The sequence below is a fragment of the Bacillus rossius genome, assembly GCF_032445375.1.
Source record: "Bacillus rossius redtenbacheri isolate Brsri chromosome 9 unlocalized genomic scaffold, Brsri_v3 Brsri_v3_scf9_2, whole genome shotgun sequence".
NCBI classification, from domain to species: Eukaryota; Metazoa; Arthropoda; class Insecta; order Phasmatodea; family Bacillidae; genus Bacillus; species Bacillus rossius.
Window position 1 is genome coordinate 12,588,846 of NW_026962013.1, and position 27,322 is coordinate 12,616,167.

The window sequence follows — 27,322 nt, forward strand, 5'->3', positions numbered from 1 at the left end:
ACGGATCGAAATTATTTTTTTTGCATCGAGTTAGATTATGGGCCGGAGAATGACATAGGTACTATTTATCCGGAAAAAAAAATCACGGTTCCTGTGGGATACATCTCGAGCGTAATTCTGTATTTACCTCCATGCTAAAATGGCTAAACAGATGGCACCGGCCATTGAATCGGTTGCTTGCAGTTTGAGTGTTGATTTGTCGTTGTGAATTGTTTAAATGCCTCGCAAACTTAAATCAAGTCTTTTGAGAGTGTCACCCCAAGCACAAGCAGAAAGACTTGCTCTATCACTAGTGTCTTTGAAAGATACTGAACTGAGAAGACAATTCTTTGGAACTATAAGACCAACAGCCGTGCAATTTGGCAGGTATATTCCTTTTGATACGTAGGCATCTGCTAAGAACGGAATGTTACGAAAATCAGCGACTAAAAGGTGTTGCGGGGGCATTATAAATCAATGTTTCAAGTTACATTCGGCTTCTTTTATATATATGTATGTGTATATGTATGTGTGTGTGTATATATATAATTTACCCGCAGCCGGCGCAAACATGTATGGTACCTTACGGTCCATACTCTTTTTCAGATGTGTCCCCTTTTTGACAGAAGTTCCAGCGAATAAACAGAATTTTGACAGATGAATGTTTGGACGAAATAAGCCAAACAAACTAATCGTGAACTTACAGTTATTTTGTTAACCTATCTATTATTAATACTTCTTTGAAGTCACTTAACATTTCAGCTTCGCAAAATCTACTCGGTATGCACTGAAGCCAGTGGTTGCATATGCCAGCTTGTAATGGTGTATCTTAACACATTACATCTCGAGGTGTGCAATATTGGGTTTGCGAGGATTTTGTAGATGTTTCAATGAATTTTATAGTTTAGGTTTGACGACTATAGTGAAGTTTTATGCATTTTATTTATCATATGGGTTTGACGTATCTTGAGTAAAAAAAAATGTTTTGCTTGGCTCTTTAGATTTTACTGGGGTGTCTTAAACATCTTTTTGATTAAATAATACGTCACGCCCACAAAAACGTAGCTCAGCGCTTACCTAGTTCCTTTACCGTCTTACCTTACGAAATCTGGTTGTTTCGAGTAAGTGTAAAATTTTTGTCTTGCTAGAATGAATAAATATAGTACCATAGTTTTAAACTTTGTAAAATTCCTTCCTGTTTTAAAAAGTGAAGTTGCAAAAAGAGTTGTAAAGTTTATTTCGTTACTAATTTGTACCAAAGAGAGAGATGAGTAGTCACATATTGAGTTCAATGGAGCATGTTTTTTTTTTTCTGGTAGCAGTGAGGAAGCTTTTGGCAATGAAATGTGATGGTGATTTCTGCGCTTTCTAGTGTGACTTAACATAATATAATATGCACGAAAGCCAGGGCAAACGCGAATTATAGTTGTTTTCCACTTGGTTTTAATAGTGCTGTACAAAGCTTCTGGTTAGGCAATTTTTCTTTGAAATGTTTGAAACATTGCTCCTAGAGCAGTTAAAAGTAGCTTTCGCTTGCTGACGCACGCAACAAAAAGCACGTGCTTGTTTATCGTGTCGGGGCGCAGTAAACAGAGTAAGTACACTCACCGGGAGAAACCTATTCTTTCGCAATTACTCTGTTTTCTCTCAAGACGTCAGACGTGGTCGTCTACAGAGACCATGGTTTAACTGCAGTCTGCAGGAATTGTAATGTTGCAGGGGGAGAACAGTTGAAATTGCAAGCCTTTAACATTAACTTTTGTTTTATATTACACATGGCGCTGCGAAAGTAATCTTCATCTTCCTGTATTAATGCTAATTTCGGTGACCTGAAAAATCTCTTGGGCTAATTACCTTGTAAGTAGGGAGTCATTATGGCGACGATCTTGTGGGGGGGGGGGGGGGGGGGGGCGAGCCGTAGACTGTCGTTTAGTAATTACTGATTTGTAATTGCCGCTCAGCATTTGATTGCAGTCGAGCAGCGACTGTAGCCGCAGCCACGCGGCCACGGAGCATGCGAGAGGCTCGCGACTACTATCATTGTAAAATACAAGTGTGTGTGTGTATGTATGTGTGTGTGTATATATATATATACACACACACACACACACACGCTTGTATTAAGGGCTCCGCCTACCATACTTCAGGAAAAACAACGCGATTTATAAACTAGTCAAGATATTCGGGCGGAGTCTGCTTACGAAAAGCATTTAAGAGTTCGCCGAGGACCGAAAAGTACTTTTGATTTCGGATTAAAGTTTTAAACTGTATTTTTAGAAGAGTTAAAATGGCTAAAAAGCATGTTTTCAGAGTAATTTTTAGGCATGAAAAAAACCCACACAGACCCTTGAAAGCACTTAAGGGACTTGCATTACACCTTTATCTTCATTTCTCGGCCATATAATGTTACGGTCACCGCTCAAATTTCACATTTATCCTGTGACGACGAGAAGACTGCGCCCAGTTCAGAGCCTTGCGCTTAGAGGCGACACAGCGCTAGAAGCACCGGCGAGCGTCGCGCTTATCATCCAGCGTCACTAACACACATACACCCCTGACGAGGCGGCCCCCTTAACGACAATTTTCGTGTACACAAGTAAATTAAAATATTTTGTAAATTTATGTATTATTTTAATTGACTATGTGAGATAATAGTCAATAATACAAGTTTCAAGCATCTTATCTTAAACGATGGCCACAGCGTTACGCCCTTTTACGTATACCTTGGGATGTTAACAGCAACCCTGCATATTCGAGTACGTATTGGACTTACATCTTGACCGGGATCGCTAAGACTTTGACGGTTTGTAAAGTGGCAACCAGAACCTTTCATGGCGTATAAATGAAGATAGAGGTGTGGTCAAGTCCTTTGAGTGCTTTCAAGAATCTCGGACGGGAGTTTCTTACCTAAAAAATTATTTAAAAAAACACGCGTTTTTGCTATGTTTACTCGTCTGAAAATAAAGTTTAATGAACGAGACACGAAAATAACATCCGAATTCATCGTATTCTTAAATAATTTTTTTTATTAACAAACACCACTCGGCTATCTTGAGCAGTTTTTTTTTTAAAAAGCGTGGTGTTTTTTCTGAAGCTCAGCACACCACATCAAACACAACGCCTAGCACGCGTTGGAGCGAGCGCACTTCGCTTGTGGCCCGTGCGATCCGAGCCCACACCGCGAGGTCGTGACGCTATGACGCCATGACGCCATGACGCCATGACGCCATGTCATTCACTGCTTCCTGTGTCCTTGCGGCGACCCGTGCTTGGCGACGGGACCCCCTCTCGCTTCAGTACAGGCCTTCCCACTAGGAACTACATGCTGCAGTCGCCACGGCACATCCGTGACGAAACCCGCACCTTTCAGGCGTTATCTAGTCGTGAAAAATCATTAGTGTGTAAAGTTTACAAAGTTTTACTCGGTTATTTTGTGTAAATTAAGTACAGGCGATATTTTAACACGTTGTTTTCAGCTTTTTTACATTTGTTTGATAACGTAGTAAATTGTTGTGTTGTAACAAGTTTCCGAAGAGTGTTCACAACAAACTATGTAAAGTCACTTTACCGTCAACCTTCGTGGCAGTTTATCTCCCCGAGAAATGTCTCCGGACATTTGTCGCACGCCCACGTGATCGCCGAATCTTGCCAGTAAGTTGTCAGCATTAAATAATGTTTCGTCATTTACACACAAGGTGTTGCAAGCGTGTGTGTACATTCAAGTTGCCTTTTTCAACGCATACTGACATTTTGTGCGTGTCCATTGCAAGTGAAGGTCGACTCGTAAAAATATCGAGCAGGAAACTTGTTTATTGCTTTTTCTGTTCTGTTTTTTTCAACAGCCAGTCACAAATGCAGACAGGATTAATGCTAGAGAGTTAAGGTTTCCTCAGCTGTGAAGGTTGCACAACGTTAGGAGCCATGTTTTCGTTACTACTTTCCAGCTAAAGCCACCGTGTCTATTAATTTGAGTATATTTAAATTCAAAGAAACTGTTATTTTAATAAGTCTTGGTGCTAAAGAATTTATTGTGTTGCTGTTTAGGTATAGTAACTACGGCTAGGGCAGTAAAGCAAAATACCGTTCTAAGAAAATTATCGCTAAGAAACGTTGGAAGTGAATGCACTTGAAAGAACGACACGTCTGTTGATGTGCAGCGGGGAAGAAGTTTGAAACCCCAGTGAGCAAGAATAATTTTAGAAGTACGTCATAGCTTTTGTTAGATTGCGTCGGAACCCCGTGACGCAAGGACGGCACGGGGCGTGGATGCGACGCAGTACGCGGGACGAGTGTGATCCCCTGGCGGAGGGAATCAGGACAGCCCTAGACCGCGGCCCGGGAAAGGTCCAGGTATGCCCAGGTATGCCCAGGTATGCCCAGGTATGCCGGGCGAAGGCACCGCAACAGCTGGATGCGGCTGTTCGGTGGACGGGAGCCGCACAACGGGCTTTTGTCCCGGAATGACCCACTTGGCGTCGGCGATTATCGGCCCCTTCCGGGCTGCGTTTGAGGTACATTCGTGTCACGAATATAATGAACACCACATTCATTCTTGGCACCAACATAGTTTTTTCCAGGAGTGGTTTTGTCACTTTTCTTTCCGCGAAACGCGCAAGCTCGCTAGAAAAAAAAAATTGGTCTTGTTTTGGGTCAGATTGGAATGCCGGATAGGTCTTGCTAGATAATCTATCATTGATCAAACCAGTTAGTTGTAAGGCGCCTAAGTCGCATGTTGATAAATGTATCATATAAAGAACACGTAAATTTATAATACACGAAATATTTATTAAAAATCCAATTTATTTTTATATCGTGCAAATTAAATTTATTTCTAGTTTATATGAAATCATAAAAAAAAGTTGACCATAATTGTATGTTTATTGTCTCTGATAATTCAATAATCATCCTTGCTGTGGATTAGATTCCGTATACATCATAATAGCAACCATATTGACACTGCGATTCTTATGAAGGTGCCCAATGGAATATAGTTCGCAACAAAATTAGCATGCTACAATTCAAATATGCCTAAACATTTATTCGCGATCAATTTAATCTTATTATTAGAGCTGAAAAATTGACAAAATAGTTGTTGATAGATTTATATTTGCAAGTGGAGGCCAACAACTTGAATTTTATTATACAGATAAACACCGCCAAAACGTGGCAAACTAAAGTACGGCTCGCTACGTTATCACTGAAAAATGTCTCGTCAAAATACGACGTTATGCTTTCATGCAGGTCTCAGCAGCTATGCTAGGAGGAACAGGTTAGCAAAGAACAGAAAACAGAATTCATACAGCGTTACAGAGTCAGTCAGTGACTCTGTGATGAGAGTATTTATATTATTAAAATGTTACGTTGATGACTATTATTGTCGTTTTCGTTTCATTGAAGGTGCAGCAGGCGGTATGAACTGGCTTACAGTTGCTCATTCCTTCAGGTAAATGCTGTATCCGAGGAGACTGTATGTCCCTCCACTTGGAAGGGAATATGGTGCATATTCATTAGTGATGTCAACTGAATTCGGGAGTAGATCCTTGGGCATACATAGACTAGGATGGTGAATAAGACCACCACCCTATTAGCGAGGGGACTTGTCGCCGGTGGTACTGGAGGAGAGCCTTCGAGCGGCGACGGCTTCGGGCGCTGGCGACGAAATGCGCGGCGGCGCTTGTCCCTGGCGGCGCAGGTTTCGCCTCGGCTGTCCCCCCCCCGCCGACGGGCCTCAAGAGAAGCTGGTCTGGTTCCAGCTCTGGACCAGTTTTTCCACAACCTCCTCCTCCTCCTCCTCTCCTCTCGGCTCTCCATCACGCCGCCGAGCGTGGTCAAACCTGTTTCCCTCCGCCGGCGGAGAGAAAAAAAAATAACGCGTAGTAAAACACAAGTAGGCGTTCGTCTCTCTCTATCTCTCTCTCTATCGCCGCTCTCGAGAGTAGCAAGACTAGAAGTTTCCTGGTCGCCGAACGCTGCGCTGGAAAGACCTCGACCGCAGCGTGAACTTGTAGGAGAGAGCGGGGGGAGTCAGTTCTAGTGACTTGCTGCATCTTTGATGTGAACAGTGGTTTCTAGATTGAATTAGCACTTTGAAAAAAATATGCGTCTGTAAGTGTAGAAACATTAAACATTTTTTGAAAATTCACGTTTATGCGATTTGTTTACCACTTGTTTTTTTATAGTTTTCCAACTTGGGAGTTTTAATTGCAGGATGTGTTCGTGTATACACACGCACATATGCAGCTAGGCCAAGGCCAGTAATGACAACTCAAGCATGATCAAAATATTATCAATGCACAGCCAGTCTATAACCATTCAGGGTTTGAAGAGGGACTCTACTAGCAGAAAGCCTACCTACTACGTAGTACAATTTCCTCAATTTTGGAGCTGAGCTATTGTAAACTGAAGATATATTCTATTATAGACTTGTGTTTTGTTACAAATCAGTCTTCCAAGTATTTAGAACGTTTGCTGATTTTCATTGTAGGTCATAGAGAAACTGATAGATGAATACATAAACAGAAAACAAACCAAAATAAGCCGATGTTTTCTGGCTATTCGTGTATTCATCTCTTTGGCGTTCTTGATGCCTGTGTGTGACATATTGTAAACCAGAAATGTATGTAAAAATAAACTCTTAACTAAATGAATTCTTCCCCGTAGCAAAAATCATTCGAAGGAAATACCAGCAGATGAGTTGCGTGTAGAGCAATGCAATAATTCAATTCAATTCAATTCAAAAGATTTTTATTATACATTTTTACACTTCACAGTTATTTGACAATGGTTTACAAGACACGCCAGCACACAGTGCTCTTTTGCCTAAAAATACATTATTATTAAATACAAGTTAAACTTTGCTGGTATATACAAAATTCACAGAGGTTAACAGAAAAATATAAGCGGTATATACAAAGGAAAAGTTTAAAACCTTTGGTTTTGTCTGGAGCCATGCGTGACCATTGCTACCGTAAAATGGCTAATCTAGAATATTTTAAACGGTAAGGCTATCTTTAAAATTCTTGCTTATTCAGTAATTTTATTAAATAGTCCAAGTTAGTTTATGCCTGAATGTAGATACAAACTTTTTCACGTTGGTAGACGTGATATTTCATTCCTGCGGCCAGCATCAATTTTTGCGTGGCATATAGCTGGCTCGATTTTTGTCTTTGTCAGCATCATTAAAATTGTTTTGTGCAATTGTGGTGTAATTTGTTCTGTGCGAAACCGTCGGATGACCTTGAAGTGTTACCACGTGCTCGGGTAAAATGTTATCTGCAGGCGACTTGTGTACCCAAAAATCCATGCCAACCGAGATAAGATAGGCGCATTTTCTTGCATCGCACGTCGCTCGCCATACACCCGCGGAGCAACAGTCTTCGAGAGCGTGCTCGGACCCGTATGTTGTGGTTGTTGTCGTCGGGTCCCGCGGTGTTGCAAGCGTGTGCCGGTGTGGGTGCCATGCCAGGGAGCCAGTCAACCAGTTCTGACCGAACTCGTTAAGAGTGGTGAGTACGTTGTGGGCATGCGCGTGTAAGTTTCCGAGGACGCCGCGCCGGAATGACCCGTGTTCGGCTGCTGCGTGCTGGCCGGCTGTTACCGCCCGGCGGCGAAAGGAACGAATGACTAGAAAACACGACTCTGCGCTGCCACTGCAGCGGGGGAACAACACGCTTGGCAACACCGCGCGGGCAGCGCTCCTGTCCGCGCGGTGTTGCCACGTCCCCTCATCGCCTCCGGCTTCTGACGCGTAGAAATTTCCATCACAGGAGTTTTCTTGCGGTCCGCCGCAATTAAACGTAGACTTTTTTTATTAATGTTAATTAGTTTCCTATGACTTAACTTTTATGACGGCAGGCTAATTGTGGTTGAGTTTACACGTTAAATTTAATATAAACAATTTCTAGACTTACAGGGGATTGCCATCTCAACCATCTGCGCTAAGGTTTCAGGAATTCAGGTGTGTGTGTATAAATATCCCTCACTTTATTCTAACATTCTGACACATTATTCTAAACATCGCCGTTTTGTTTACTGTTTTCAACATCGGGATAGGTCGTAATAAATTTAGTGTGTTCCAGATACACTTTGTGGCACATGACGATGTAGGATATAGTTTTAAACAGTTTTCGAAGTCGGTATTCTTTGTTCAGAAGTACTATGTTGCATTCCAGCTCATCTGAACCCTTCAAAATGCCTGCTAAGTGCATATATTACTATATCTCCTGAACTTTCAAATTAAATAAGTGGAAGTAAATTATATATTTAAGTTAAATTTTGTGTAGATGTGTACATGAATTACTGGCCGAATTAATTACAGTTGTTAAGATAAACTTCAACACTATATTACATTATATAAATTAGTACATGCCCGCGTGAAGAATTAAAATAATTAATTACGGTAGTTTCAAGTTGTAGCCTGTTGGTATTGGAATGAAACAAGATATTGTTTATTTTATGGTCAAATATAATAATGACGTAGAAATCACAGCAAAAAAAAAACTGATTTACCCGACCTTTGTGCTATTAGCGTCTTGTTACATGTTCGTTTCCATACAGTAAGTCAAAATGATTTGGTTTCTTTAGAAGTAAAAAAAAAAAACAATCACTGCGTCAACACTACACTATATTGAATGGGGAAAACACATACTTTGTATTTAAAAAGCGACTTTAGTTAAATTCATACCCATCATTAAACATTATAAGAAAATAAAAGTGTATTTAAAACATTTTCACTTGGAAACCCTTTCCATGGTTGCATTAAACCAAATACTTTATTTCCACTTGGTTCTTGAAATTTATCACCACAAATTGATGTTCTCACCCATATTTCTAGAAGGCGACGGGCATGGATTCTAATATGGGACTATGCATTCCATTCGTCTGTTAACAGTTAGCACCATTCTTCTGTTAAACTGATATGTCACATGATGTGGGTTCTGCAGCACAAAGATAAAGAAATGTGGCGAGACACTCGACCTATGAGCCGCCAAAAACAGTTCCTGGTACCTGGTATCAGAAGGGGTCTTCGTATGTCTGGTGAGTCTCGTAGACTTGGCTACTCGAAGTTCTTACTGCAAATTTGCATAGAAAAAATTGCACGTGGCCACACTTTCCGGCGATCACAAAAATTAAATCGGTCATATTGCGTGTTTCACTGGAGTGGGGTTGAGCAGAAAATTGGTAATAAAATAGTATGTATTTTCATACGAAATAATCTGCTGTAAAATGTACGATTATAATTATGTTTATTGACATTGGTTTTCTCAGCGTGCTTTTAGCTATTCTTGTGCCATAAATCCTCTGTGGAGTTTTTTTTTTTAATATCGACAAACAATTTTCTAAAGTGTGTTCGACCTTGGTTAGATAATTTTTTGTTTGAATTATGGAACAAGTTTATGATGAGTTATCGAAAACATCGTGGTTCCAAATGTATCTGTAGTTTCAACGTCGTCATATATGTGTCCGTACTGTGGCAGTTTGTTCACTAAAAGACGTCATGAGGAAAGCAATTAATTGTGCAAAGAGCCATTGGCAGAAAATGCTTAAGTTGTGGCAAGTGCGGCTTTCAGTATGGACAAGTAATAATTTAAATAAAAAACACATCAAGACCTGCGAAGGTACTTTTTTTTTCGTCTGCTGAGAAAAAGTGTTTGGACCGAATGTATATGGACCTGATATAAATCATCATACCTGGAAATCGGAATCGCCTACGTTGAAAGTTATTGCGACTCCAGCATCGAAGAAATGGAAACAATATATCGTACCACAGAAGAAAAAAAGTTGAATTTCCTAAGATGAGACATTAAAGAATTTACTTTCGTACAGAACTGAGTGATGGATTTTCTGTTACGGAAGTAGAAGGATTGAATAATACTGGAAAACATTACTATAGCAGCTTTACAAAAAATAAGAAAAATGTGGAAGAATTTTAAGCTGTCAAGACAGAAGAAGGCGGTGATGTCCTCATGCCAAAAATGGTGGAAACGACGTGATAAAATAAGTGCAAATGACAGTGCTTATGTTGATGATAGCTGCAATGATTATGCTATTCACTTTGAAGCTTGCGATAAATCAGAAGACTGTAGAGAATATTCCTGAATATTAATAGTAAAGAAAGGTTTTATTGCTTCGCTAAGTGCAAGACTATTCTTGCCGAGATGAGAAATCTTCCATACTTAATTATTTTTATCTGATGTAATTTTTTTTTATAAAACCTAATAAAACAGTTTGAGATAAAGTAATTATGACTTATTTAATATTCTTACATGCCCAATTTAAAGTTTTTATGGAGTATATGAAATATTATATACGGTTCTTCGAGTTAAACATATATTTTACAGTTTAAACTCGATGTTACAAAAGTCAACGTTCGAAAAAAGAAGGTTGAGCCAGATACTAACGTATCCTGCCGATCGTATCCTACCGAATTGAATGTGCGTCCATTTGTTGAATGTGCGTTCAAAGTGCGCCCTTTCGTAGAATGTGCGTCCGTATGTGCGCCATTTGTCGAATGTGCGTCCGTATGTGCGCCATTTGTCGAATGTGCGTCCATTTTGTTGAATGTTTGTCCTAGATGATAATAGTGTGTCCTGTGTGTCATTTTTTTTTAATGTATGCCAAATGTGTGTCTTAGATGACGAAAGTGTATCGAACTTTGTCTCCTAAATGATGAATGTGTGTCCGACTGTATATCTTAGATGACAAATGTGTGTGTCCAAATATGTGTCCTTTTTGTTGAATGTGCGTAGTCAGGTATTTCGTCAGGACTGAAGATATCCTGGTTCAGAACCTGTTGTCCTTGCAGTGTTGTCAAGTATTACGGATTTCCCGCAATTATTACTGATTTCGATGTCGAGTTACAGAATCGTGGAATGTTGTTTGTTTATTACGGAAGCAGAAAACACTGACCCTTCTGAAATATTGAGTCGTTTCATACGATAAATTTCGCTCAAGAAACTTATGTAATAATAAGATAAACTTTTTTTCTATTAAATATTCAACATAAATGTAAGTCCTAAAACTTATTTTAACTTTTAAAATACCAAGTGGTTTGCTTACCTGTGTATTTTTGGAATTATTTTGAGGATGAATAAGCTCGTTACTGTGCAAGATTGAGGGTTAAAGTATTTTATGAAGTCTAGTATGTGGTATAAACTTTATACCGCATTAGTTTTATGCATGTTTTATTGTGTGCTTTATTACCGATGGATGTGCCTGGGCATTGGCAGCAATTGTCTTATCGTAAGCGTAGGTACGACAAGTGTCGAAAAGTAAGTCGTCTTGGTTCGGAGACGCTTGGCCTATATGCTTGTATTTGGCACAATGCATAAGGAGCACAGAATATATCCTAGTTAGGAATAGTGATAGTAACATATTTATTCAGCCGGGTAGATAACTTGTATAGAGTATTTGTTTGCAGTGATGTTGATTAGTATTGCTGTCGAAACTAATATAAAAAAATTGCTAAACATTTTTTGTCTTTTTTGGCATGTCTTGCTACTTGTATTAGTGTTTAATTACGTAATAAATGCTATTTGTTAAAATGTGTTTTATTATTTGTACCTGGAACTTATACTGTTGTATAATGGGTTAATTTAACTCTGCAATGCTTGTGATCGTACGAAGGTCGGGAATAGAACGAGTCAATCAATATATTATTAGGCATGATTTAATGATTTTTTAGTATTTGTTAGGGATTTTTTTAGTGTATAATTACAGATTTTGAAGATGGTGGACGTGATAATAGTTGGCTGACTGGGGATTGATAGTACTGCTCTTAAGCGAGTAAAAAATAAACCCAATATGGCGGGTGCACACACTAGCATATGTAAACAAAATGGCGGAATCCAATATGGCTGCCGTGACGTTCCATTGGTTGAGAGTAATATATTTCTTGGTAGTAGTCTGTTTAGTGGAATTTCTTTTTATGGAAAATTGCTGTTTACTTTTACAAGTGTATCCACAATGGAATCAAAACGAGAACAGAAAACGATTAAGTTATTGAGTAATGGAATAAATTATTTATTTATTGAATGGATTTTTTTCTTCAAAAATTAAAGATAATCGATTTGACTTTTAAAGTCATGAACCAGAGGATTGAGTTTTTGCCATTCTAAGGAATTCAATCCTCGGCGAGGAAAATTAAGCCTCTCTGGGGAAAATTCGGCTCGTGGTTCCACAGCCCTATGGCCTGTTGTCAGACATACCAAATTATCATATTCACTTCAATTCGGACTTAATACTGAATGCACAGACGATTCCAAATTTAATTTTTACTGGAATGGACCAGGACTGTAGTAGGTTAATTTCGTTACGGTGGACTGGAATTTAAAATTAATTATAAAAATTCCACCCTAAACGTGTGCTAGCCGGCCTCAGGATTTGACTGAGAGTTGAGGTTAACCTGCAACAAAAAACCGCTCTCTTGTTTGCACCTCGAGATCTTGCTAAAGACGCGCCTATCGACTCCAAGTTCTGTAACTATGAAATTATACCCTAGGCAAAGTAAATGACGCAAATTTCAAAATGTCCAAATAACACAATAGTCGAGAACTAATTTAATATATCGACTTAAAATCTGAGAAGCCCGCCGATGACGTTTGTGATAACAGGGAATCGTTTTTTTCATGTCACGTGGGAGCTACATTTATAATAGGTTGGAGCTCGAGATTTACCACTATTAAGTCGTGAGCGTGTGAACTGTGGTGGGAAGCAGAATGCCACTTCCCACATTGTATGCCGTCATTTTTTTGCGTTCTCGTTGCGGCAATTGCCTAGTTTTTTGATCTATCCTCCTTTGCTTCCATATATGACCTTCAAAATGTCCAGGCTGTTCATCGCCGACTAAATACATGTAGTATTCGACTCGACAAATATTTGATCATCTTGAATTTCACTTGGGACGCAGAAAGAAAGATAGAAATGTAGGTATTAATCAGGTTACCAGGTTAGTTATATCTGTAGGGTAGGTCGCGTGCGATTTTGTTTTCTTTTTTTGTGGGCAGGACTTGCGTTGAACTCAACAATTTCTTGTTAGAAGCTTGTGTAAAAGTTGATTGGGTTGCATGCCAAGCATTTTAAAAGAACGCTGTTAATGGAAACACTTGAGTCATTGTACAATAGTTTATACGCGAACGAGTGCAGTTTTGTGGAAGCTAACTTGGACTTCTAACTGACAGATGAATATTTTTTCATCATTTCTGAGAAAAATGCTAGTTCTGTGGAAAATGTTTTTAAAGTAATAATTTGGGCTATGTTACATCGTAATGTCCGCATGAAACTTACCGACGTGCACTCGCCCATGGGATATACTATACTTAATGATGTAGCTGGTACGTTTTCCCGAGAGACTCCATCTTTGTTGTGGCAGAAAGATTTTGTTAGTGTAGTAATAATTTTAGATATTCTTGGAGTAGTCAACTTAATGTGTCTGAGGAGGTTTATGTTCGAATTCCCAATATGATAATTTTTCCGGCGCAAAATTGGGGGTATCCAACATAAAACAACTGCGTGGTATTTTCACCGACGTTTTTGGCAATGGCGGTCCTTCATGGTTTTGTGATCAAGCTGAAGATGACATGTAACGGAATTTCCTGTCAACTCGTCAGCGTGGTCAAAGAAGAGTTCAATGAATATACTGCTACGAAATTTTTCCTGTCGTGCTCGGGTGCAACATTTACGAAAACATTGCCTTATATCTTATAATACCCCGGCGAGTCGCGTGACATCGGGAATTTGTTTTCAGGATGATGCTGGAGTTCAGAAAACCCATTTGCACGAACTTATTTTGATATCTTTAACGAAATTTTTGTCTTTAGTTCAGCGTCGGTTAGCCTCCTTTTGATAATAATTATTGTTTGATCACGAAATAATTTTATTAAGTGAAATTATGATGTATATAATAAAAAAAATCTCTTTTCTTGCTCATGTCGGCGTCTTAAAAAGTTTTCGGAACCTTTCACTTTCAATATGGTAGGAAAACGCAAGACGTTGAAAGTTGGCAGATACTTGCGTCGTTAGTGAACGAATATTTGAAAACTATGTTTTTGAACTTTTCTGCGTCTCGCGTTTTGGAGTTTCTTGCATCTCGTCTGTCATGTTGCATTATTTAATTTTTCACTTTTTTGTTTTTTATTTTTGATATTTAAAATATGGATGCCAGAAATATTTAACACATTTACTATCTGTAAAAAGCCAAGTAAATATCCTTTATACAAAATTTGTGTTTGACTGATGGGGTCATTAATGTTTTCAGTTAAAATAGTCCCGTTAATCCTATATCAATTCGTAAGTTAAAAAATATGTTTACGTATAAAGTAACTAATATGTAGGAAAAATTGTATTTATGAAAATTAAAATGATTAATTGTTAGGCCAGGTTTATAAACTATGCAAGGCGCAATAACACAACATAAATACTGTACAACTTCAAACTTTCTTGCGTTTTCGACGGCCATATTGGACGTTGTTTCGAAAACTTTTGAAGACGCAGACGTTATATGCGGCAATGGTGTTGCTTTTATTATTAACACGAAATTATCACTTAAACTTTCGTATAGTGGAAGAAAATATCACTTTTAATTAAATCATATTATAGAAAATAATGATGAATATGAACAAAAGAAGCTCAGGGATTCAATTTGTTTTCAACTGTTTTACAATTTTAAGTTGTGGGATTGGTGACTTCTTGCGACTTGAGTGCTTATAAACGTTTTTACATGTGTTGTGTAGTTTTATAATTCCGTCCCTTCTAAAACTTGCATTTATTTAATTTTAAGGCAAATTCCGTTAGTTTAATCGGGACTTGGGTGATCCGAACAGGGTCCGGTCCCATCTAGTTCGGATTAGCGAGCTCCCAAGTATTCCCGTCAGCGATGTTCTCCCCAGCCACCACTCCGCTCGTCCCACGAGACGGCGACACGCAGCGCCGCGGCGGTAATTGCTGCAATTAGCGGTCGGACGCGCGCGCCGGCCCAGCGAGTGGCTGCTGTGTGTGTCTTCGGGCCAGCGCGCTGCCGGCCTAGGATGTACATCAAGTTCTGTCCCTGCCCGAACACGCCCGAATTTTCACCTTCGGCCAACCTAGGGTTTATTTATGTATATTTATATCTCTGTTTATTTTAATGTAACTATACTAACCTAACTAACCGTCCATAGTGTTACGTGTTTTAATGTAGCTAACCTAACCGACCACTTTTAATATTTGAATTCATTTTTCCCGCGCAAAAATAAAACATCCCGAGGTTGGCCGATGGTGAATATTCGGGCGTGTTCGGGCAGGGACAGAACTTGATGGACATCTTAGGCTTCTCGTCCGCGTTCAGCTTGTAACCAACAACGCTTAGACCTTGGCATCTAAACAATCTAGCTGTATGCAGTAGACAATTTTTAAACGAAAAACTAAATAATCGTAACAAGTATAATGTTTGCAGGCTTTCACGACCATTGTCCGAAGTAGCTTGGCTTCTGGGTTGTAACCGTGCCCTTGGCGAATAATTCACCGACGTTTCGGTCGACATTGCAGTCGCCATCATCAGGGAGCAGTGACACTAGTTCAATCTTAACAAGAGTTTTAACTCTATGGAAGCTTAAGTTTTTAATTAAACTCAGTTCACAGTTTTCGTACTATAGTTCAGTGATCGTCTGTTATAGGGAGTTAGTTTATACGTTCTTCGAATGATTCCTGCAGTGGAGAAGATTATTTTTTTTTATTTGGGACATTGAGAAAAAAAACCCGAAGAACAGACAAATAACTTACAAACTAGTAATGGCGTACATCCAAAATAATGATTGTAATGAGTTTATGTTCATTCTTACATTCTGCATTTATACGTGTGTTGATTGTACTTGAAATCATTGTAAATAAAGTAGCTTCAGATTATCTTAATGTTAATCAATGCTTAACGTTGTTAATAAAGTAACTCAAGCTATCTATACACGTTAACGTTGTACTACCTGGGTAGTGCCATCGCAGCGTGTTGTGGGGCGAAACCCTGCAACGGTATCTAAGAAACCGCGGATCAATAACGTCGAAACAGGCCACCCCCCTTGCTTACCCTGCGTGCCCTTTTCACTGTCGGATGCCTCCGTCCCCTTGTGTATTGTTTCATTACTTTCCCGCATGTTGTGGCCCCTTCAACCGGGCCGCCCCGCGCTTTCAATGTCATATCTATACAGTGAAAGATTTTTAATCCGGCACCATTCGAGCAGCTTGCGTTGAGATTTTTCCGGGTGTACTCCTGTTGTTGGCCTTGGTCGCTTTACCGCGTTGCCGGCTCGGAGTTTATCATATGTTTTTTTTTTATAGCGGGTTGAAGGTTGTTTCACTTGTACATTTCCGAAACGAGTTTCTGATGAAGACCAACGCTCATGTGTATTATTTTTCGTTACGTATATGAGATTATTACTGTTCGTTTTAAATACAAGTGTACGTAATATTTTTACTTAGGTATTCCCGTTAAAACTATAGGTATTGTCATTCGTTAATCTGGCAAGTCGCTAATCCGGCGTGCATGTGGTGCCTGATTATTTCACTTCATTGGGTTTCAAAAGTGATCTTCAGTTAGGCTGGCTTCACGTCACTCGGGTAACATTTCCGGCGTAACGATTGTTTTTTCGGGTTATAAAAAAAGAAAGGCCGACATTATGATTTTGTGCATTATACACACTCTCATTCTTGTGCCTCACTTGGAATATATAACCCCCTTATAAGGAAGTTCAAATGTTGTCTCTGTTTCGCTCTTCCGCTGTAGAAGTTTTTGTGTCTCCGGCTACATTGAATATATGCAATGGTTTGGTATTAGTGTTTTTGTCTGGAAGATTGGCAAGAATTATGTATCTGAAATACTTTTTTGTTACCGAATGAATGGTTTTCGCCTTCATATCAAGAACAGTTAGATTTATCGTGGCACACAGTGAAATTGAAAGCAACAATTTTTACCTACGTGGGAATGTGTCTATTGTGAAGGTGCGTTTTAGATGTTAAATGTTAGATTTCCAGTTTTCCAGATGCTTTCTAAGAAGAGTACGGCGGCACCTTTGTTTCTCCAAGGTATCCGATGGGCCCTGATCCGAGAAAAACAAACTTCGTCAACCAGTATACACGGGCTTTTCTAGTTCCTTGTCCCGCCACCGGTGCCGCCAGATGTTTTGTGGGGAGCGGAGTCACGTGTGCCTTCCGTGCTCTGCTCTTCTGTGTTTATCCTGCAGCAGGACAAAATTTATAACTCCATCACTCCCGTCTGTCTTTGTGTGGCGGCCAGGGGCTAGTTTTCATTCGGAAGCAGATGGCTCTGAATTGCGGCATCGGGTTGGTGTTCCAGTACCGTCTACCGGCTTCTCTCCGCCAGTATAAGAAACGGTGGACGGAACACCGGGATATGATTTTTGATGCCCCGCGCGAGGGTATCATAGTTACAGTAGCTTGTTCCTTTTGTGACGGAATGAAGTATTTATCTCCAGTTGGTTCTAGAGTGATCCAAAAGGCCACCAATGACAGACAATGTTTGTATTATTATTGTACACGTGGTCGTGTTCGTGTAGGCATCTCGCTCTGAAAGATAAAGAGCTTTTACTTTAAGATGTGTCGAACACGCCAAGTTAATTGTAAGTAGAATTTGTTATGATTAAACAGGAAACTTATTATATGGTTGATTTACATAGTGCATCATTAAATTTACAAATGAACATTCAAGATAATTCTCCTTCTCAGATGCTCGGTTAACTATAGGGCAGCGTTAACATAACTAGCTAAAACGCGCCCAAGTATAGGCAAGTAAAGCGTTAGACTCAACTTAACTTTAGCAAAAAAAAAAAAAAAACACCCAGGTATAGGCAAGTAATTTTATCGCATCAGACTGCGGACATTATGAGGGTATGAGTGGCCATAAATTTTCTGACACAAAACATTTTTACTTCAGTGAAAGGGTACGGGGGGGGGGGATGTTCGAATAGCTGATCAATGAGCAGAACTAGGAACGAAACTTGGCCGTAGCAAAGTCCGGATAGTAGTTGTATGTCTCAGGATATCTTGGGCGTGTGGCAAGCCTGCGCAGGGGTAGTAGCGCGGCGCTACCCTGTTTTGGGGAATAGCTGCGGCCTTGAAAGCGAGGAGTGATATTGCGGCAGAGGCCTGGCCCCTCTCCAACAACTCTCCCACACTCCCCTGTACACAGGTTCTCCATCGCTGACCGTGAGAGGGGTGACCTTCAGATTTACCGTCATAAAATGGGTACTGGGAGAGCCCTCGTTCCCTGGTGTTTTGAGCGAGCTAGATCCTGCAAGGAATCCATGTTGACGTTGGTACTGTTCAGTGCGCGTGACCCCACTCTGTTGTACGGTCACCGATCACGTGATGGCTGCAATGTCTTGAACGGCTGGTAGTACCTCGTCGCTTCATTGAGACTAGGAACAGGGGAACAGCTCTGTTGGCGTGTTAACCATGATATATTTGTGTGTGTTAATCTCATACGGTTTTAAAAATAGCACGTGTTTCGTAGATCGCATGTTCGCATCAGCACGTAAACCAATACTTGTTTTATTCTCCTTTATTTTTCTTAGTTTTTAAAAGGATTGTGTTAAAGTTTAAAAGAAAATATTAATTATTGAAGGGTGTGTAACCCTTCTTCCTCCTTAATTGGAAGAGGGGTTGCGTCCCCGACTCACTCTGGGCGCGAAGGGAAAAAATAAATATTAAAACCAGGCATAAAAAGCTAAACAATATAAATTCCCCACACCACTGCCCAGGGGTCAGGCCAAAAACTTCAAAGGATATAATAGCAGAGTAACCATTAAACCAACAAGAGGCAAGACTTTGGACGTATGTTATTAAAAAATAGAAATTCGCAAAAATAGTATTTACTATACATAACCATACAAGCTTAGTTACAAAAGCTGACGTTAATAATGGCAGCATCTTATCCCCATTTGCGATACTAACAATAACCTTTAAAAAATCGTAAAAATATAAATACTGATAACAACAAGTATAAAAATATATATAAGGGCGTGAGGCGTGGCCACTATAAAATATCAAAATTTACTGACTGCCCTAATACCAAAAATCAAAAAAGACAATCAATACATATATATAAAAATTCTACAATAATAAAAATGAAGTACAAAAAAATTTATTTAAATAAAGTTCTTAAACTCTCAATCAACGGTTTAGTCTTTCTTCAGATGTTCGTTGCTAAAGACTTGCCAAAAAACAAACAAAGTTAATATCCTAGGCAGGCGCTGGCTTCCTGACCTTCCTCACCAACTCCAGAGTCTAATGCCACGCCGGGCCATAGGTACGAATTCACATAGGCGTGAACGATGATCAAAAAATAATTATCTTTTTTTTACGGGAAATGTAGCTATTAACTTGCCAATGATTTCATAAAAACGTAGAATGGCCGCACCAACCAACATCAGGCTGCGCATGTAGTCCAATACTTTTAATAATACTGCACAAGCTGATTATAATAGCTAAAGCCAACTTTAAGTATGCAAATTCCGAAGACAAAGTCTCGAAAACAAATTGCAAAATGTTCGTTTCTTCCAAACAGGCAAACGGGCGACCTTTTTTAAAAAAAAAAAATCCCACACTGGAACAACGTGTGAAACAAATGGGCCTCTTCACCAAACAGGCTAATAAAAGTTCCGTCCAAATAAAATTTAGTATGGGAAAATACACAGTTCACTAGGTTTGCCAAAAACCCGTGCAGCACCACGAGGGTAAAAATCAAAATTGCGGCCTCTCTTTACCTTGATTTCTTCTGTATCACAGGGCAATCCATTGCCCTGCCACCCAGCGTGGATCCTCCATCCCATTACTCTTCGTCGCCCGTTGCCGTCCGGCACACCAGTCCGCACCGTCACATAGCTCTGTCCTCGACGGTCGCTGGCCACCCACTTCTCGCGGCCTCAGCTGATTTTCCACTCCCGGCAAGCCGAAAGTCTGACGTCATCAGCCAACCGCCGGGCGCTCGCCAAGTGGTATTTACGTGAAACACAATCGATGTTCATAAACTCATAATCGATAGCTACCAAACGGCGTATAACTAATTAACAGAAACAAATATAATTAAATAAATTTACAAATAAATTAACATTAATTAAAAAAGGCGTAAAAATACGTAAAATAAAAAACCATATAAAACTAGAGACCAACAACAAAAATAAATTACAAGTAAAAATGTGGCCCTGCCGGCCACAGGTGTGAATGGTTTTACCATACTTTTTTTTAATCTTTTTAATATGACACACAAATATATTTTCCAGCTTGCTACTAAAATATTATTCTAGGTAATTGATTAAAAAAAAATGTTTAGGGCTAAGAAAATGTAAATTTTTTTTTTGGGGGGGGGGGGGGGGGCGGAAATTACGTTTATCATTCCAGTTTACACTTAAGATTTTGCAAGTCCAAGCCTCATCTTGGGCAAGCTTTTCAATTCCCATGAGGAACCTGGGCCCTCTACACTCCCTCCCCCTTGATTTTCGACCTACCGTTTGTTGTTGGTTGGTTGGTTGGTTGGTTGGTTGGTTGGTTGGTTGGTTGGTTGGTTGGTTGGTTGGTTGGTCGGTATGTTGGTTGGTTGGTATGTTGTTTGGTTGGTTGGTTGGTTTGTTGGTTGGTTGGTTGGTTGGTTGGTTGGTTGGTTGGTTTGTTGGTTGGTTGGTTGGTTGGTTGGTATGTTAGTTGGTAGGTATGTTGGTTGGTATGTTGGTTGGTTTCAGAAACATCGTTGGTATTTACAAATGCGTGTTTGTAACAAACTACCATCTTTTTTCTGTTGCGTTTGAACGTGGAATTAGTGATAATTGCGGGAGTTGTAAAAAAATTCGCAGCATAGTTAAAGGCCTGCACGGAAAGGCTGAAGGCTGAAGGCGACGGCCGGACCCGCTGATTACGGCGCGCAGCGGACCGCCTGACGACCGACTCTGCGCCCGTAAAGTCGGACTCAGCCGGCGGCGGGGGCCCGTCTCCACGTATTAGTCGTCAAGACTACGTTCAAGATCGCCTTCACTGTAAATCTTTCAACTTGAATTTCCAGGTTTCCCTACAGTTTTATGATTCTCGGTGGATCATTGGCTGGACCTCCAAGTGGATAGTTGGAACCTTCTAGGAACTTGATTTTTTTTTAGAAACTACATTCAAAAAATGAAAGGTGACGAATATCAAAATAGTGGGTTCTAACCACCTGGTGGTAGGTATCCATAGCTCACAGCAGGCGGGAGCAAAAGTGCATTTAGTGCAGAAACGCTTTTACATGCCAGACACCAGCCGGCGTACAGTCTGTTTACTACTCGTACTGCGACCACGCAATTTCATTGCACGTGACGAACCACGTGATATATATTGTGATCTCATGTATCTTACGTGAACACACTTTGGGCAAAACAGTAAATGTTACTGCCACTTCTGGGTGTGTGTGTAACGTGCTGTTCGAAGCCAGACTCCACGGCGGAATGTTCAAAGATCTCCGTGCTTCTTCGAGGTTTTGACGTGGTCCTGGTGTGAAGTGTAGCAGTACGACGTGGCTGAGCTCAAGAGTCGTGCGCGGGACGGACGTACTTCGAGACATGCGGCGCCGATCAGTCGCGCGGCTGGCCCACTTCTCGCGGACCGGGTCGGCCTCCCACGCCCTTTGCTACCTGCCGGCGGCGCTGCGACGCCGCTCCGTCCTCTGCCCCCTATTCCGCCGTGCAGGGGTGGTCAGCCCGTCCACACCCCGACTCTTCATCTGCAGCAGTTTGAATTTTAAGTGACTGGCCTAAGCCTTGGCGGGGTAAAAATCACCCGTGGCCCATTGTGTTGGTAACCATTGATGTAGTACATTCCAGGTTTTCTTCCTATTCTGTGGTTCAAGACTTGATGTAAGCCTTTGGACATACGCCATTGCTGAGCACATTTATGTTTGTAGAAGAAAACTACAAAAACCCAAAAGACAAAAACACAAATTAAGGGTTTTTGTAGTTTTCTTCTACAAACATAAATGTGCTTAGCAATGGCGTATGTCCAAAAGCTTAAACTAAATCATGCACTCCCATTGCACAGATCTTTCAAAGATAATAGTTCGTTCTGGCTGACCTGATTTGTGTGTGTCTCAAACTTGGTCCCGATTGTTGAACACGCAAGAACAAGTTGATTCCACACGTCACACGGCTTTTTAGCATTCCACATTTAGGACGTCAGTCTATTTTCTATTTAGTTCTTACGTTGTGTGCGCAAACTTCCGAAGGTATCATACGTTAAAATATTTTTTTTCGCCTATGGATTGTACACACTTGAACTCTAATTGATTGTAATTGGATATTCTATGTATTTTCGATATGTTGTACTTTCTGTATAATATTCAGTTTTATTACTTATTATTTTATTTGGTGTTTTGCATGATAATTCACGCCTTTCTGTCGCTTTCCTTGCTGATACTAAAGCAAATATGCAAACATTGGTGTACAACAACACAAGGTTACTTACTCTTTTCGTTGCACGAGGCTTGTTGAATCGACGCATCGGTGGGGCTCAGAATGGCGTGACGCAACGTCGCTATAATTCTTATAAATGTTTGACATATTTAATTTGTCATGACTGTATCGTGGGAGTGGTCCTGACTCCTGTGGGAGAAAGTGCCTGCCGTTTTAGGTGTCGGAGCTGTTGCCAGCACTAGTATCAGAGGCAGAATTCACCAGGGTCACGGATGCGAATATAAATCCTCTCCGCACCAAAGCAACTCGCTACATCATCGTGGTACCAAGATTGTTAACCAAAGTGAGCTCTGCTGTAAAGTCCTGGTCCCTCGACATTCTCAGATGTTGGTATGTGGTATCTGGTGAGGTGGCAAAGACCTCTTTGTTAGCAGCATCAGATGGTTCGTGAAGAATCTATGGCAATGGGAAAGGGCTAGTCTGGGTACATCTTCTGCCGTGGAAACGGACACAACCGGGCGTCTCTGCGTACCGGACCGCGGCGGTACTGTGCTGGCTCACGGGCTAACAGACCGTACAAGCCCGCAAGTGCGTGGAAGTGCGGGGGCGACCCTTGCTGATGCTGGGACTCCCCGCCGAGGTTTTCTCTACCGGCTCAGAGTCGCACGGTGAGGACTTCGCAAGGGCAATTGGTTGCTCTGATCGCTTAGAGCACGGGTCTCCACCCGTTTGACAGACGCAGTGAGCGGCTAAACAGCTCCTGCACTACCCCTGGAAAGACAGTAGAGGCTCTCTGGGCTGTCTTAGTCGTCGAGAGATGTGATAAGACTTGGTTAAGCTAAGTCAACCACAGGTTAGCAGAATGGTTAAGAGGAGGGGAGAGGGGGGGAGTGATTCTGGGATGGATTGTCTCAGCATATCACTGTAGCTCTTCAAACACCTTCAAGTCGCGTTGAAATGGCGTATCAATTTCCCTACGGCTCTAGGGAGCAGTCTTATTCAAATCCAGCACGTTAAACAACTGTGCAACTTGTAGATGAGTGTCATGGATATCTAGTAGTATCCGAATTTTCTCTTATGGGGTAAAAAATAGGTTTCCTGTATAATATTCGTGAATTTTGGCCATTGAAAGGGAAATTTTTCCTCAGCTTGTTTGACGGTGAGAAATTGCTTATAGCACAGTGTGCGGATTGGCTTGGAGGAAGACGTGGCAACGTAGCAGCACGCAGGGTTTCCCCGGCGAAGAATAGGACTTGCCAAAACTTGTGCAGCTGGGTCGTCGGTGTAACAAAGCAGTCTTGTAGCAGGTGTTCCGACGCACCTGCGGCAGGGGTGGAGGGTTCGCATTGTGGCGCCGGGGACATTTGCCACCCTTTCTCTCGTCTTGCTAACCCTTCGGCCACGGCTGTACACCACGAGAACGTATCCTTCAGGCCACTGCAGGTAGGACATTCTGCTGTCGTCCCACGAATAGCCACGAAACTGCTTTCACTTTGCGTGAACAATTTCGTTTCCTACACACGTTGTGTCTACCGATTATTTTTCGTCTGATCACATATTTCAAGGACAACACAGACATCCGTTAGCGGCGAGTTCGTGCTGCGTAATTACCTCAAAGTAGATGGAAGTCACTGTTTATGGCAGGTATAAGATGCTCCAAAAGCAAAGTCTCGGTGGAAGCGCCTTTGTAACAGAGCGTGTAGTTGACTGATGGCCAGTTGTACCATTATAGTTCCAGCGGGATCTCATTTCATAAACTGGTTTGATCATGGTTAGACCACATTTTCTGTTGCACCGTTGTGTTTTGAGCGCTGAACAAAGATCATTGGGAACTTCGAGATGGTCCTGGCGGTTCAGAAATGCCTGGAATTTTTATGGACTTTATTACAAAATTCCAGATGATGAAAAAAACATAAAATAATAGCGACCTTAATATAACTTTTAAATTGTGAATGTTAAAAAATCAAAAAAATCAAATCTTATTATGTTAACACAAACTTGCAACAACAAAATTCTGTGGATCCGATCGCTACTAAACTTCAACAGGATCACCCGCTGGGCTAATGTGAAGATTTCCAAAATCGTCCAGCCGTTTTGGAGTCCATTCACACATCGATTTTTATGTGTGTGTGTGTGTGTGTGCGTGTGTGCGCGCGCGTGCGTGCTGCGTTTTCCAGTGTTACATCAACTTACTACGTAAAATACCATATGTAAAGCTTTTTAAATGCTCATTATTTTAGTTTAATGGTTTAATAGAGTTTTGTTGGATTCATTAGAATTAATATTAAATATTTTTTTTAAACAGAACCTATAAATTTGTCGTTATTAGAAATCAACAGAGATAAGGCAGTGGTCGTATGAGCTGCTCATCTTGCGGAAACCGCATCGCAATCGATTTTAGCAACTTAATAATGTTTCAGACCACCAATAAAAATGTACCTAACATTTATTCCACCCTATTCGCGTCGCAGATCGAAAATGCAACTTCGATTCACGCGAATGATGATGGCGTTGTCCCAGTATGTGTTGGCGCAACGTTCAGAGGAATGATAAAGATCATTCTTGGGCTAAGATCATTGTATCGCGGATCGAAGAGGAGAATGGTGCAACTGGCCATGAGTGTGTCCCTAGGTCGTAGAAGTCTGTCCCAACTACGCACTCCAGTGCCGCCGTCTTGTAGCTGTTGTAGGGACAGTACAAATGGTATAAGGCGCCGTTTATCAGCAATGGTAGAATGTGTGTGTACCTATCTTGGTATAGCGGGATTGGAGAGGGTAAAAATCACGTGTAAGATTTGTTAACATTTATTGAATCACCCTCGTAGCCAGTGCCAGATTAGGGCGCGGTCACAAATCACCATCTTGTATATTTATTTCAAAAACAAGTCTACACTGTGCACAGATGTTGCAAGAAAGGAATCTGATGGAAACGCCAACAACGGTTGTATACGCGACGACCCAGATACTTTGTTGTTGGATCCTAGACAAATTAGACTAGTTCAAACTCGGACCGAATCTTCTAAGTGCTTACAGTTCTATGAATAAGCTATATTTATTTGCTTGAACCCCAAAATGATGGTGCAAACAAACTCGCGAGATCTGCAAAGTTTTCGTTGCAGTTTATTATGGTTGCTGCCCCGTGTGCGATAACCCCGTGCTTCGAAAATAAACATCGCCCTTGGCCCCGGCCTCAGTCGCTTCGCCGAGGAATTTGGGAGCAGCTATACAGCCCTCGCCACCACCACCGGGGCTCAAACTCGGGTTTTTCGAAATCGGTCAACGTGGCGAACGTTATACCAGTAACTCTCTCTTTAATTTTTAAAATCTACCGCGAAGTAAGCCGTGTAAACGTATTGTAATCATCTTTAGTTTGACTAGTGCATTGTTAGACAGTTTCCATGAGTTTTCCCTGGTTTACTTACTCAACCAAACATTTTCTACCTCTCATTAGTCAATATTGTAGCATCACTTAAAGATTACACTGATAATAAATACTGTAACAAGTTCCAACCACGTGTAACATATCAAATTGACATTAAAATTTTTTCACCCATTACACAGTTTGTTCTAGTATCATTTCCACCAACGCTGGTAGTTTCTAATGTGATCAAACTTTGAAAACATACATAATTGATTGTGACCAAGTGAATTACTATCGATATTTGATCGTGCTTCAGATCGTTAAATTAATACATGGTTGGTTTATAAGTTCTTGCGTTTGATTAATTAAAAAAAATGTGTTTTCAAGTACACATGTATTCGTTATTAAAGTAGGACTAGGTTTAAGACTTTAAATAAACACTCTTGTTTTAAAATAATTACTAATCCAGTTTGGTAATAAGGTTTTTGTCAGTGTCCCCGTGTTTTCGATGTTTTGTAGATAACTTTTGAATTCTCGAGTTTATCCTGCATCACATATGAGCGGTAGTGTTAACGTTAAATATATATTATTTGTTTTAAATAACGCATGTTAGCTGGAGTTTCATGACTTAATTTTCCTTTGTGTTGTTCAGTCATAACACAAATCATTTTAGCGGTACAGAAAAACCTCGTGTTTATTGAAAAGTCTGTTACACTTAGCCAACATAAATATTGTTACCTATTTATACCTAACTAAGCAATGTTTTGAAAACCAGATTTCTAAGAATTTGATAAAATAAAAATCAGAGCATTGCATTGTAAATATTCGCCGTTCAAAAGTTTTAGTTCTGTTCTAACTATGTATTTTTTTTCAAATTTCAGACTACGAAATTAATGATTAAATCAAAAGTACTGAAATAAGAAGTTATCTCCCCGTTTTATGCAAACCTGCAGCCTTCGTCATGTTTGGTGACCTAAGGAATCGTTAATTTTACCTTCTAACGCATTGTGTTATAGTAATTTCCTTGTAAATGTTGTAAGTGATAACCTTCACACTTATGCTCAAGAGATGCATACGTGAAGGTGATTTGTCTAATAAAGTTCCTGGCCAGCCACTTAGTTTCCTCGAATGAGGAAAATGGCGCCAGTACATTTGTTATGCAACGCTAAATGGCCTTACATGCCACCGCGCTCTTTGTCTACGATTGTATGTGGTCGGACATTGTTCCATGCGCTGCCATTTCACTTTTTTTTTAATGCCCCAGATATCAATCCTCCTACAGCTAGTTGGTATGCTGTTTTAACGGTATATATTTTATACAATATAGTTTTGCTTTATTGTTTTTAATTTTACTATTGGTTGAACATGATCCGAAAAACTCGAAAGTAACATACTTTATCATACAGTTATTAGTAAATATGTAAAGTATAATTTGGTGGGGTTTTCGGAAAAAAAGTCAGTCCAGTTTCTGAAATTTAATGTTTTGTAATAGCTAAGGCGAGTATAACGGCGTCTGTGACCAGAAGAAAAAAATAAGTGCAAAGCATATTTTATAAGGAATTTGCATGGTA

The 27,322-nt window shown here is 40.4% G+C and overlaps 1 protein-coding gene across 8 annotated transcripts in view; it reads left to right on the top strand.

Annotated features, from left to right (window-relative positions):
- LOC134543353 (protein split ends-like) overlaps positions 1-27,322 on the top strand; it is a 201,515-nt gene that overhangs the window by 63,980 nt on the left and 110,213 nt on the right. The window contains exon 1 of one of the 8 annotated variants that reach the window (XM_063388334.1): positions 4,796-7,484. The exons of the other annotated variants lie outside the window; for them this stretch is intronic. The gene's annotated coding sequence lies outside the window, so the exon portion shown is untranslated. Of the gene's footprint in view, positions 1-4,795; positions 7,485-27,322 lie in introns of those variants that run through there. 8 annotated transcript variants of the gene reach the window in all.